Source organism: Leptodactylus fuscus, chromosome 5 (genome assembly GCF_031893055.1).
Source record: "Leptodactylus fuscus isolate aLepFus1 chromosome 5, aLepFus1.hap2, whole genome shotgun sequence".
Lineage (NCBI taxonomy): Eukaryota > Metazoa > Chordata > Amphibia > Anura > Leptodactylidae > Leptodactylus > Leptodactylus fuscus.
This window is the reverse complement of record NC_134269.1, coordinates 168,166,973-168,182,500: the sequence shown is the minus strand read 5'-3', so window position 1 is coordinate 168,182,500 and position 15,528 is coordinate 168,166,973.

The window sequence follows — 15,528 nt, the reverse complement described above, 5'->3', positions numbered from 1 at the left end:
TTATTTTTTTTTAAAATGTATGCCCCACATAGAGCTCACAATGTACATTTTTCCCTACCAGTATGTCTTTGGAATGTGGGATGGAAATCCATGCAAACATGGCGAGAACATACAAACTCCTTCCAGATGGGGATTTTTTTTGCCCTTGGCGGGATTTGAACAACAGGACTCCAGCACTGCAAGGCTGCAGTGCTAACCACTGAGCTACCATGTGGCCCCTACTTTTTATTCTAATTTTTATCAGAATCAAAACAGTGAAAAAACGGCGGTTTGGCATTTTTGACTGTTTTTCCCGCTACGGCGTTTACCGTACAGGAAAAATATTTTTATAGATTTGTAGAGCGGGCGATTTCGGACACAGGGATACCTATCATGTGTTTCACAGTATTTAACTACTTTTATATGCGTTCTAGGGAAAGGGGGGTGATCTGAATTTTTAATCCTTTTTAAAAAGTTTTGTTTTTTGGGTTTTTTTTGCATTTATTAGACCCCCTAGGGGTCATGAACCCCAGGGGGTCTGATCACTAATTGAATGCATTGCAATACATTTCAAAAAATCATAATTTCTTTTGCAGGCTGCATAGACCAGCCTGCAAAAGAAAGAGACTGCAGACCGGCCAGGAGCCTTTACAAGGCTCCCGGCTGTCATGGAAACGTGATGTTGCCCTGGAGCTTGCTCCAGGCACCGGCGATCACCAACAAAATGGCGTCTCCCGGTCAAAGGTGCCGGAGGGGTTAATGCCTCCGATCGGGCCGGGGACCGATCGGAGCCATTAGCGCTGGCTGTCTACTTTGTAACACAGTAGACACCCAGCGGCTATGGCGGCCGCTCGACTCCCAGGCGGCCGCCATAGTTAAACAACCAACATGCACCGTACTAGTATGACGGATGTCGGGAAAGGTTTAAAGTAAGGACACTACAGGTCCGAGTATCCAAACCATGTAACAGTATTCATATTAAGCAAGGTAATGTGATTTTACTAATGGTTAGTTAGTGAGCAGTAAATTTAGATTCAATGTTCGGTTGGCTTTAGATATATTAATTTAATCCTGATGTTACCGCTATTATTTTTATCTGATATTTCATAATAATATACACCGTCCAGTCATATTAATGTGACCACCACCTAATTTTGACGTCAACGTTAAATACCCAATCGCAGAAGACACGTGTCATCAGCCATCTGGGTGCACTCATCATTGTGGAAGGCACAATGGATCAACACAAGTATGCATCTTTCCTTGCAGACCATGTTCACCCCTACATGCGGAATGTTTTTCCTCAGGATGATGGCATCTACCAGCAGGACAATGTGACATGTCATAAAGCTTGCAGTGTATGTGCGTGGTTCGAGGAGCACCAGGATGAGTTTACCGTACTCCCTTGGCCAGCAAATTCCCTGGACTTGTACCCAATCGAGAATCTGTGGGACCACCTCAATTGGGTTGTTCACACCATGGATGCTCAACCATGTAACCTAGCACAGCTGACCACGGCACTGGAGTCAGCATGGCTCAACATCCCAGTGAACATCATCACACTATCCCCTCTCTTCCTGCACATCTTGCAGTGTCCGTGTAAAGTTGGTTGGTTTCCGTGTAAAATAGGTGCAATTTTCACCAATATTTGACTAATATCAGACAATATTCACCGCTGCCAAACGTAAATGCTTTGGACTCTTGGTGAGCAGCTCCATGTAACAGAATATAGATTTTTTTAAAGACGTTGACTCTGTAGACTCCATGATACATAGGTGATGACATATAGAATCATACTTAATCACGATTCAGAAAGAACACAGAGTCTAGTTTCAGTTAAAACATTGTCCCCAGATGTTTTCAGAACATTCTAAAAAGTCCAATGTAGCAAAGCCAAAAATGTGCGGCTCAAAACTGTCCTCGAGGAAAAGATGATAAATTAACAAAATACAGATGGAGCCACAAAGCTATCTCACATTCTAACCAGCTTTGGTGCAGTATTTTAGACAATGAGATCCAAAGTCATCCCATGATTTCATGTTCCCTTGAATTGTTTTATCGTTTCCTTAATATGCAATAGACATGCTGTACATCTCAAGGATATGAGGACATATATTGTCTACAGATAACCAGAAGTGCTCTGATTGTCCTGTAAAATTGCTTCCCAATGTCACCCCTTTAACAGTGAGTGACATTTACAGCCTCTGCCTGCATCACAGCTGTCTGTAGAAAATCTTGGAACATTAGGCCCGCCGCCAGTGCACTTGAGTATGATTTGCATTTCCATAATAAGATGATCAGGACCTGTAGGGCTCACTTTTTCAGCTATTTGGAGTTTATAAAAGTTCTCCCCTATTTTATGAACATTTTATGAGTATAGCATATGGTCCTTTAGGTACACAAAGTAAGAAGTCAAAAATGTCAATAGGATAAGCCATCACTTCATAATTGTTGTTGGTTTTAGCTTTGGGACCCCTCACAAAAATTAAAGGGGTTGTCCAGGCAGCAATGGACAACCCATTTAATTTTTAAATCCAATGGGGGGCAGTGAAAAAAATAAAACTAATTCATACTCTTTCCATGGTGCTCCAGTGCCTACCAGCACAGTCTGGTCCTCTCGGTCCAGTGTTGATGTGTGGCAGAAATCCCGGCCAAACATGACCACTGAGGCCAATCAGTGGCCTCAGTGAAGGGCATGTGACGTCACTACCTGTGACATCACGGGTCTCTTCCTGAGGCCTGCTGAGGCCAATCAAACGACCGCTGAGGCCAATCAGTGGCCTCCGTGAAGGGCATGTGACGTCACTATCTGTGACATCACGGGTCTCTTCATGAGGCCTGCTGAGGCCATTGATTGGCTTGAGTGGAACTCAAGAAGAGACTCATGAGAAGGCACCAGAGCAGAAGTACCGGACCATGCTAGCATGGCATATTTAAAAAAAAAAAAATGCCTGGACAATTTCTTTAAGGATCAGTAGATCAGAAGAATATACTTTTCTTTGAGACTATCGCATAAAACTGCAGTACATGCACACTTACAGTGGGGCAAAAAAGTATTTAGTCAGTCACCAATAGTGCAAGTTCCACCACTTAAAAAGATGAGAGGCGTCTGTAATTTACATCATAGGTAGACCTCAACTATGAGAGACAAAATGAGAAAACAAATCCAGAAAATCACATTGTCTGATTTTGTAAGAATTTATTTGCAAATTATGGTGGAAAATAAGTATTTGGTCACCTACAAACAATCAAGATTTCTGGCTCTCACAGACCTGTAACTTCTTCTTTAAGAGTCTCCTCTTTCCTCCACTCATTACCTGTAGTAATGGCACCTGTTTAAACTTGTTATCACTATAAAAAGACACCTGTACACACCCTCAAACTGTCAGACTCCAAACTCCACTATGGTGAAGACCAAAGAGCTGTCAAAGGACACCAGAAACAAAATTGTAGCCCTGCACCAGGCTGGGAAGACTGAATCTGCAATAGGCAACCAGCTTGGATTGAAGAAATCAACTGTGGGAGCAATAATTAGAAAATGGAAGACATACAAGACCACTGATAATCTCCCTCGCTCTGGGGCTCCACGCAAAATCTCACCCCGTGGGGTCAAAATTATCACAAGAACGGTGAGCAAAAATCCCAGAACAACGTGGGGGGACCTAGTGAATGAACTGCAGAGAGCTGGGACCAATGTTACAAAGCCTACCATCAGTAACACACTACGCCGCCAGGGACTCAGATCCTGCAGTGCCAGACGTGTCCCACTGCTTAAGCCAGTACATGTCCGGCCTGTCTGAAGTTTGCTAGAGAACATTTGGGTGATCCAGAAGAGTATTGGGAGAATGTCCTATGGTCTGATGAAACCAAACTGGAACTGTTTGGTAGAAACACCACTTTACGTGTTTGGAGGAAAAAGAATACTGAGTTGCATCCATCAAACACCATACCTACTGTAAAGCATGGGGGTGGAAACATCATGCTTTGGGGCTGTTTCTCTGCAAAGGGGCCAGGACGACTGATCCGGGTACATGAAAGAATGAATGGGGCCATGTATCGTGAGATTTTGAGTGCAAACCTCCTTCCATTAGCAAGGGCATTGAAGATGAAACGTGGCTGGGTCTTTCAACATGACAATGATCCAAAGCACACCGCCAGGGCAACGAAGGATTGGCTTTGTAAGAAGCATTTCAAGGTCCTGGAGTGGCCTAGCCAGTCTCCAGATCTCAACCCTATCGAAAACCTTTGGAGGGAGTTGAAAGTCCGTGTTGCCAAGCGACAGCCCCAAAACATCACTGCTCTAGAGGAGATCTGCATGGAGGAATGGGCCAACATACCAACAACAGTGTGTGCCAACCTTGTGAAGACTTACAGAAAACGTTTGACCTCTGTCATTGCCAACAAAGGATATATAACAAAATATTGAGATGAAATTTTGTTACTGACCAAATACTTATTTTCCACCATAATTTGCAAATAAATTCTTACAAAATCAGACAATGTGATTTTCTGGATTTGTTTTCTCATTTTGTCTCTCATAGTTGAGGTCTACCTATGATGTAAATTACAGACGCCTCTCATCTTTTTAAGTGGTGGAACTTGCACTATTGGTGACTGACTAAATACTTTTTTGCCCCACTGTATCTATAAGATAAAGGGCCTTATATAGTGCATATAAGAGAATTGAAAATCTGGTCTGTATCTTCGGGTGGTCTTCTGAAAAAGGTGTTCCTATACAGTGTTTAACAATGAATCCTTTGTAAGTCATTGAAAATATGCTTTAATGCATTTTTAATCTTTATCTGTTCTTCGCAACGTTGTGCCAATGTGCATGGTACAACATTCATGTAGCATCCAGCTCTGGCCTGTTACTGAGCTCACTGAAATATACAGTTTTCAAGACATTAAACAGAAATCTTTCTAAAAATAGGCAAAGCGATGCGTGCTTGGTCAGCTTATCCCCACATAAATAACAGTTATGTATTTAAAACATCAAACAGAGATTTCAGGGGATTAAAACCAGAAAGAATTTTTTGTGAAAACTTGCAGTTACTGATTAAGCTTGATTACAGTAGGATAAGGGGAATCATTCTAGACGTTCCAAAACTCAAAGTGACCTTGCAGTTCTTGCTCTAAATGAAATCCTTCTGGACAGGGATTGCATAGCTAATATTCCTTTTTTAATACAATCAACTTTTAGAGGATGATTTTTTATGAAAAATAAGAACTTTGGAATTTGGGAGCGAATAAGAATATATTTACTGCAGACAAAAAGAATAAAATATCCAAGCTTTAATGAGTATAATATAATAATATGCTAAAAATTCTTAAGAGGAATAATGGCACAACATAATGATATGAGAGAAGATGCACAAGACATTGCAGGCGAGGTGAAGGAGCGTGAGATAACAGAAGTTGCCAAGGATTAGGAAAAAATGTCCGTGGGCAGTGCCTGGTATTGCAGATTATCCTTAGTCCCTATGTTGTCATTAAAGGGGCTCTATCATAGGGAAAAATCATCTTTAACTAAGCATATATTTGCATAGCCTTTAGAAAGGATATTTCACACATACCTTTAATTTGTTAATCCTCTCAGCAGTTTTTGAATTATCCCACTTTTATTGATATGCTAATTAGCCAGCAAGGTGAACCCAAAAGCTCACTGGACACTGTCTGCTGTGTGTACACAGGGGGAGGTGAGAGCAGGGAGACTGGTGAGTCATCAGCAGCAGCAACAGCAGCGTCCCTGCTCTCACCTCTTCCCTGTATACACATAGCAGACAGTGCCCAGTGAACTTCCGAAGTGCACCTTGCTGGCTAATTAGCATATTAATAAAAGTGGGCTAATTCAAAAACAGCTGAGAGGATTAACAAATAAAAGGTATGTGTGGAATAGCCTTTCTAAAGGCTATGCAAATATATGCTTAGTTAAAAATGAATTTTCCCTTTAAAGAGGGTCTTACATGTCCTCAGGCACATGCGGTTTTATATACCACTAGAAAGTTGGCAGTGTGCTGAGCGGTGAGGAATGCCCCCCCCCCCCCCCAAACACACACACACTACTCCTGACTGCGCTCGTCCACAGACTAGTACTGAGGGGGGTATTCCTCACCACTCGTTATGGCTGAGCGGTAAGGAATGTCCCCTAACAGTACAGCGCTATGGAGAATACTATCAGGAGGGGCGTTCCCAGCTAGACTGTCAGGAACACCCTTCTGACAGTGAAGAGCTATCGGTAATGGCACTGATAACTTTTTACCAGGGGTACGTAACAGGAAAGTCAATAGTGCGCTGAATTCAGCGCAGTGTCGGCTTTCTTGTGGTATATAAAACTGCATATGCCTGAGGACATGAAAAGTCCTCTTTAAAGGGGTTGTGCCATGACATGTTTCTGGTGCTCACATTGATAGGAATGGAAGTGGCGTCCACCTTCAGTTACACTCAGGCTGAATGTGCAGCAGGGGGAAGTGACTCCCATCTCAGGATCGGTGGGAGTCTCAGCGGTCAGACCTCCAATGATCAGGTGTTGGATAGGGGGATAAATACTATGGATAGGAGTAAATACTTTTCATGCAAACATCTATCAATCATGAAGCTGCAATTCAAAGCATATAGACATTTATACAAAGTCAAGAGACTCTTTTGTTGTTTGGACCAAACATGACATGTATGGACTCTAGGTTACAGTGACCATTATCACTGTTACTGCCTAAAGGTGTGGTTATTGATTCACAAATCACTTTAAGGGTTATAAATGATCTAAATACAAATATAATTCTAGATTTTTGGAGATAAGCAGCTAGCTGGACCAGTGGTTTATTCTGACTGCCATGTTTGGAATTTGTAAGGATTTTTTCCTCCTAATATTGGCACCCGTCTCTTAGAGGGTTTTGCATTTCTCTGGATCAACGCTACACGATTATAGGTTGGACTTCATAACTGCATATTTCTTCAAGTTTATTAACTAAATAACACATAATTAATTAGATTGGTGAGAGAAACAGATTGAAGTTGAACAACAAAACGTTACTTTACCCAGAGCAGTCCCTGTTCTCATTTACTATAGTAGTATAGTATAGTATAGTATAGTATAGTATAGTATAGTAGTAGTACATAAGAGAAAAATACTATTTGATACAATATTAAATATGATCCCTCTAAGACCAAAAATCCCTCTATTTGAAATAAGAGATATGTAAAACATGTCAAATCTTCCTGGTCATAAATACATAAGTGGGGTTATCTAAAGTATGGATAATGGCAGGAATGGCTTTAAAGTGCTACATATTTCATTGTATCTCAAGATATTTCAGACATTTCCAAATACAGGAGGCAAGATGTCCCCATATGTAACTATATTTCTCACTAGTATCTTAAAGGGGCTCTATCACTGGGAAAAGTCATTTTTATCTAAACACATGCTTGCATAGGCTTTAGAAATGCTATTCCACACCTACCTTTAGTATGTAGATTGCCTCAGTGTTCTCTGAATAAGTCCGTTTTTATTCATATGCTAATGAGCTTCCAGACAGCTCAGGAAGTTCCCAGCAGCCTCCTCTCTCCTATTATCTCCTATGTGTGTGAGGCAAACAGGAAGCTGAGTCATCAGCAGCATCAGCAGCCTCCCATAGCACCAGTCTAATTAGCATATGAATAAAAACGGACTTATTCAGAAACCACTGAGGCAATCTACATACAAAAGGTAGGTGTGAAATAGACTTTCTAAAGGCTATGCAAAGGTGTGATTAGTTAAAAATGACTTTTCCTAGTGATAGAGCCCCTTTAAGACTTGGATACCACAAGAGAAGCATTTAATTCTATTCTCATAGCAGCATAGTAGATGGGGCTGGATGAAGACACAGCTCCATCAAGTGCAACCTGTAACCCTACAATTTTGATCCAACATTGAATTTTGACTTCCTGCGAAAAACTGCTAAAAAAAACTGATGCGTTATTGCTGTGGTCTTTTCTGCAGCGTTTTTTCGGCTGTGGCTCGCTATGGGGGGGTTTAGCCTTAAAGAGGACCTGTGACTTCCTTGGGCTCATGCGGTGTAATACACCGCTAGAAAGCTGACTATTGGCTTTCCCGTTCTGTGCCCCCGGTGAAGAGCTATCGGTGCCATTACTGTAGCTCTTTAGTGTCAGAAGGGCGTTTCTGACAGTCAGTCAGGAATGTCTCCCTTACGGTAGCGTCTATTGCGCTGTACTGTCAGAGGGGGCGTTACCGCCTAACAATGACACTGAACGGTGAGGATCGTTCTCCCCCCTCCCAGTACTAGTCTATTGATGAGTTATGTCAGGAGTAGAGGGGGGCATTCCTTACCACTCAGCATCATGGCTGTGCAGTAAGGAATGCCCCCTCTCACAGTACAGCACAATAGACGCTACCACGAGGAGGGGTGTTCCTGACTGACTGTCTGAAACGCCCTTCTGACAGTGAAGAGCTACGGTAACAGCACTGATAGTTCTTCACCGGGAACAATGAATGAGAAAGCCGATAGTGCGCTGAATTAAGGTCAGGACTTTGACTCTAAATTCATGTAGCAATATGGAAGGGTCCACATATTTGCAACCACCACTGTGGGCCTTACAATATTTATAGAACTATGTTAATACCTAAAATAAATAAGTCAGTAAAATTAAGCACAAATATATCTTCTGTCTGAGAGTTAAGGAGTGGTTGGTGGTTTGGTTCTGCAGAGAATAAATTTTCTGCTGATAAACAAAACGAAATTCCATATAAAAACACAAAAAGTTTTGGGGGATGTCATTCCCCTTGCCAATGCATTGTCTAATCAGAGTGGGCAATGTGACACTACAAAGGGAGGGTGAAATCACCTATTGACAAGGAGAATGGTAGTGCCCAGTTGTCTATTTATTCATGCATTTCAAACAGAACAATTCTAAATCCTACAAAAAGATGCTCCAGAATATTCATTTAGAAAAGAATACACCTATTCATATTCAACAGACAGTTCAAGACCAAGAAATTTTTCTGTGATTTTGTTGTTTACTTCCTGATTTCCAAACGCCATAACTTTTTTTATTTTTATTATTCACAGAGTTGTATGAGGGCTTATTTTTTGCAGGACAAGTTGTACTTCTTAATGGCACCATTTAATATTCTGTATGATGTCCTGGGAAATTGGAAAAAAAAATGCAGATGACCTTTTTTCTTTTGTGTTTTTTTAGTAGTGCTCATTGTTTGACGAAAATGGCAATTTCCATATATTCTGTGGGTCAGTATCATAACAGCAATACCAAAATGATGCAACTTTAAACAAATGAACAAACAATGAAAAAACTAAATCTTTGAATGATTATATTGGGACACCCATATTTTTTTTTTACAGTTCTGTGTCCAGAGCCGTGTCAGACTAGGTTCACATCCGCCAGAGACCCAAACGACAGAGAGCCTGACCACCAAAACAGCAGTTCCCCAACTGTAATGGGGTCCACTGGGTGTCCACCATTTTTATGCTAAAAACAATGGAAAGTAAAGTCCTCTGCTGATTTCTGGCAGTTTCTGCAGTGGAGCTTCCGACAGAGACTCCAGCATAGATATGAAGTTAGCCTAAGGTGTCATTTATTTCATGAGAAAATTTTGTTTTTATCAGTGCCACTTTGGAAAATGTCCAATGTTTTTATCCCTTATTATTAAATCTTTTTTGGATGCCCAATCGGCAAAACAACCAGGCATTTAGCCATTTTGTTTTCTAATACGGAGTTGGAGAACTGGAAAAAAAAATGGCACTTAGATAGTTTTAGATTTGGGGATACCAAATGTTTACTTACTTTTATATTTGATCTAGGGAGAGGGTGGTGATGTGATGTTTGTATCCTATAAATTTTATTATATTTAATAAAAATGTTTAGGTTTTTTTTTTTATTAGCCACCCTAGGAGACTTAAACCAGCAATCATGAAATTGCTTAGTTCATAGATTGCCATATTACAGTATTGCACTCTATGGTAAAGCCTTGTATTACTATTGAGCCCTACCACGGGCAGGTGTGAAAGTAATATAGCAATAGGAGGTCTGGGAGGCATTAGTTCTGGGAGCATAGCTGTGGAACGGCTCCCACAAAGTTCCTGCGGGAGAGTTGTTTCATAACCAAACAGGAGACTGCAGGTGATGCCATGGTCACATGACCAAGACCGTGGCATTTAAGGAGTTTGCTGTATTAGGAGGATGAAAAACAGATAGGATATGCTCCTTGATGGAACCATGACAGTAGATTCTTTTGTGGATCTCCGATTCAATCCTCCAGACCTTTTTCGGTGCCCACACTTCCCAACAATATGGGGACAGGTAGTGTGCAGGTAGACAGTGGCAACTGTGCCTATATGAGGATAACAAAACACCCCGTAGACCAACCGGCAGTAGATGCCATAAACTGTCGGTGAGCAAAGAGCGGTTCAGGAACTGGATGTACCCGTTTCAAATCCAGGTGGTGCACACCTCAAGGACTGGGACCGAAACAATGGATGAAGTAAAATCAATATTTATTGAACAGATAACGTGTTTTGGGGTTTCAACGCTTAGAAAATTAAGGAGTTAATTGTTCGTGACTCATGCTGTCTCCAATCATGGGCACTGCTGTCAGGTCCCTGCTGTATAAAGCAACAAAGATCTGGTATCTATGGAGCCAGGGAGCAAAAAAGCCATGGAAAGGTTTAAAGCCTCTTAGTGAAGGATATATATATATATATATATATATATATATATATATATATGTAGTTTTTATAAAATGTGGATCCATCAAGTACAGTAGATTGAAGAAAATATTTAGATATCAAAGGAGTAATATAGAATTTTTCCATTCACTAAGCAAAAACTCTTTTAGAGCTTCTTTTCTTGCCTTCTACTAGATCCACTGCTGTCTACTGTATAAACAGAGCAGAGATATGGATAGAAATATCTAGTTTTTCATCCCTTGGGAACCTCAGTTTAGAGTCAATGAGTTGGTGAGAAAGGCTTTGTCAATGGCTATAATAGCAAAACTTGGAGAAAAAAAAAAGTCCACAAGAGAATTCCTTCGGACAGACAGTAGCAGAAATTTTTTTGATAGGAAAAAAATGAATAGAGGAGAATTAAATACTGAATTAGTTAAATGTAATATAAAGGAGCTTTTATTGGCCCATTTATTAAGAATAGGTTTTTGTTACCCCGAGTGATTTTTGGTTAATTTTTTAAAATGCACTTTGGATGTAACCAGGCAATGAACGCTACGTCCCCTATTTCTAATTTACCTCTACAGTCAGTTCCTGGGAGTTATAGGTTAAGGTTCTTCAAGCATGAAAGTATATATAAGGACATGTAGCCGGTACGGTAGCTTATACTGGTTCAGGGATTCTTGGCACACAGACATTGCAGTAAGCCCTGGATTTCATGAGGTGTAATTGGATTTCCTGAATTACTTGTGACAGCTGTGGAGCGCAGTCTTCACTGTCACTGTGTCTGCCTCTCCAGCTGTACAACATTGGCATAACCGAGAAGGAGGGAGGATATGCTCAGCAAAGAGAAATAGGAAGCAAAGAGAAAGAACCAAGTGAAAAGGGGACAGATGGAAGAGGCTTTATTCATATAAAGGGAGGAGACTCTTCACACTGCAGGATGATGAAATACAACAGCAGGGTTAGCACATAGGCATCCTAGGAAAGCTTGAGTTTACAATGAATACACATCAATAGATGGAACTGGAAATCCTAGGGTCAATCTGCAAAGTGTTCCCTTGTTATGCAAATACTTATTCATTATTTATACAAATGGAGCTATTTATTATTCATTTTATGGCAGATTATAATTCCATATCTACATAATACAAATAAAGTACAAGAAACATAAAACTAAACTGAGTGCCTGGAAGAGTAGTAGCTGGGCCCCTGCCCATCAGGACTTACAATCTGCAAGGACAGTGGCTAAAAGCTTGCATCACCTCTACATAGTATGATGCAATACAACTGCAATGCTAACGTCAAATCATTGTCTGACTAGGCCACAGTTGTATAACCATAGGCTAATGCTTATACAATAATGTCTTCACAGTACAAATTTTAAAGCCTACAATAGTTCCAATCTCTACATTTAACATGGCCATTTGCAGTTATTTCACCCAGAAACATATGGCATGTAGACAAGAAGACTTTACTCGCCTTTTAAAGGGATTCTATCATTAGAATCCCTCTCTTAACTAAGTACATGTCGGAATAGCCTTAAGAAAGGCTATTCCTCTCTTATTTCCATTATTTCTTCCATATGTAAATGAGCTTTCAGACAACGTAAGGGGCGTCCCTTGTGCTGTCCGAAAACTTTCAAGCGTCAACTCTGTATTCTTCTTCGGACCACCTCTTCCTCAGGCCATCGGCTGCACCTTCAGCCAAAAGCGCCGACTGTGCATGTCCGTCGGCCATTTTCCTGTGGTCAAACAAGCATTTGTGTAAGAGGCCACAGGAAAATGGCCGATGGACATGTGCAGTCGGCACTCTAGGCTGAAGATGCGGCCAAAGAAGGCAGAGGTGTCGCTGGAGAGTTTTCGGACAACAAAGGGGACAGTTTGAGCAAAGGGGAACGCCTCCTGTGCTGTCTGAAAGCTCATTTACATATGGAACAAATAAGGAATGTCTCAGGAACGTCGGTGTGGATCAGAAAAAGAAAGTTAAGAGAACAACAGACTTTCTTAAGGCTATTCCGATGTGTTCTTAATTCAATAAGGGATTCTAATGATAGAGTCCCTTTAAATAGTTGTTTGTATTAAAGAAAAAGCACTGGTGGAAGAAGTTCTTATTCCGTTTCATTTGGTATTCTGCAGTGGCCACATATACAATGGAGCAGATTAGTAGAACCCCTAAAGTAAGTATGGGGTTCTCAAGTCAGCCCCCAATTTTCATTCCTGCCGATGTACTCTCAATGATAAGCCCAACAGAATATTTGTTTTAATAATGAAATTTAGAATACAAAGTAAATCCAGATTTTTTTAAACTAAATTTATTTTTATTATTTATTCTCTTTTTAAAGAGAAGTTTTCACCACCTGCATCAAATTCAGCTCATTTGATTAATTAATAGGTGCTGGTCAGTTAAAAAATTTTCTCTAGCCACCACTGTTCCCAACTAATCAGTGCAGTTAGTTTTGGTGTCTGATATGCTATTTAGGCTCTGCACTGTCAGGAGGGAGGAGTCAGGCAGGAGCAGGCATGGGGTGCGATTCTGAGCTCTGACACTGGCTGCCTCTGATTGGAGATCAGAATCACACCCCCTGCCTGGCCACTCCCTTCTGACATTACAGAGCTTACACAGCACATTAGGCACCAAAACTAACTGCACTTTGTGCTCAGGAATGGTGGAGGCTAGAGAGAAAATTCTAACTCTCCTGGAAATGGATGGTGGTGATAAAAGGTCATCTTTAATAACCTGCTGGATGATGACTGAAGCTTGGTATAGGGTGATTCATATGTGTAGCTTTAAAGACTATATACATAGAGAAGAGAAGTGAAGGAAAATAATTTGATGGTTTAGGCCAACATCTTAGAGCAGAAAGACTCACTGCTCTTCTATCACCTTACCATCCATTGGATGCGGCAAACCCTTGGCTTACCCAGTTTTTAATGCCTGCTGGGTAGAAGAACCCTACCCAGACTTCTTTACAGAAAATGTACAGAAAACAAGATATATATTTTGCAACTTTTTTCTTTATTAGTACCAAGAGGATCTGTATGTTTATGGCCCTCATTATGACCTCAGATGGAAACATTATTGCCTCACTAATAAAAATCTAATTCACATGGTAGTATAGTCTGTTTTTATTTCCTTCTCACCTCTTGAAACAAGCTATTTGCTTCTTGCCAAAACCAATACAGAATCAACCAGTCACTGTCTGCAGGTATCTACCAGGATAAACCTCACAGTGCTATGTTGCAGAATATAAATGGAAAACAGGCCAAAACTGTAAGTTGGAGTTGACTGATGTGTAGGCTTTAGAATAGAAGGATGCTTAGAGTACATTTAAGGTCAAAGACTCTCTTGAAATTAAAGAAAGTAAAGGTGTTGTAAATATTCCTTCTTATTTTTTTACCGTATCCCAAATATTTGGTTAGTTATCCATCTGAGTCGAATCCGAAGTCAAATAGTTTATGTAACTATAAAAAGAGAATAAAAACAAAAAGTTGTTTCTTTTTAATAGGGTCAGTGGGTTTTATTACACGTACTTGTTGTTCTTGCCATTCCTATAGAACAAATGCACAGTCTAATTTTATAAAACGCCAATAGAAACCTTTCTTTTGCTATAATTCTCAACGTAAATATACCGCGAACGTGATACGGTTTAGTGCAAGATATACAACTGAAGATGGTTCCACTGGTTCTTTACAAGTCACCTATGCAGTTCTATGTATATTATATGGGTCATGGATGGATCATTTGGGGTTTTTTTTGTAATAAACCATTTTCTATATTATAGTTACAAATCTCTGGGTGACAGCTCTTGTGTCATTTGTATACACAAATGACCAGTGTAAGCACCCAGAAGAGACCATCAGAGAGGTCCTCTCTTGGTTTTCGAAGAACTCCTTCACCAGTGTCCTACTTTCTCCGAAGATCATAATTCACTGGTAACATTGTCATAGTTCTTACATGCAGACTTTGAAGCAGTAGGGACAACCATAAGCAGATGTTTCAACGTTATTGGGATTGGAACAAACTCTCATGGTTCCCTATTCAGTTCCTACAGTTGTGCATGATAGTTGGAATAAATATAAATATAACAGGGTGGTGAGTGTTTCAAGTTAAAAGTTCTACAATACTTAAAGGGAGTCTGTTACTGCCCACAGCTACTTTACACTGCTCCCATAGTGCTGTAGATGATATTAGCAGACTATATAGAATATAAGCCAATAACCATTATTAGCAGAATATAAACCATACCTTTCTTACATTTCAGAGCCCCAGGGATACAGAAAAATATCACTTTTATTCTTTATTCAAATGAGGATTTTGGAGCTCAGGGGGAGTTTTCTTGTATTACTTAGAACTGCTGCATCATCTCTAAACACGCCCATCCTGCATTTCATTCATCCCCCTGGGTAGTGTTATTCGATCCTCCCAGTATTGATCCTGACATTGCCCAGGGGGATGAGCTGAATAAAGGTTGAGCATGTTTAGTGATGAAGCAGTAGTGCTCAGTGTCTGAAGAAAACTACCTTGTGCTCCAAGATGCTCATTTGAATAAAGAATAAAGTTACTTTTTCTATGCATCCCTGGGGCTCTGAAACATAACAAAAGTAAGATTTTTATTCTGCTAACAGCAACTACAGTATAATAGGACTGGTTTAAAGTAGCTGGGGGAAATGATAGACTCCCTTTAAGGAGATTTCTTTAGAAATTCCGGAACCCAGCAGAGTATATATTTACTTGGGTTGATAAGTCAGTACTTGTACAATTTTTTGACTGACTTTGTGATACCTGTGTCTAGTATGACACCACAGAACAAGATACATATGCTGCTGTATATGAAAATGTGTTCAATAACAATCTGCACCACTTTTTTTGGCAT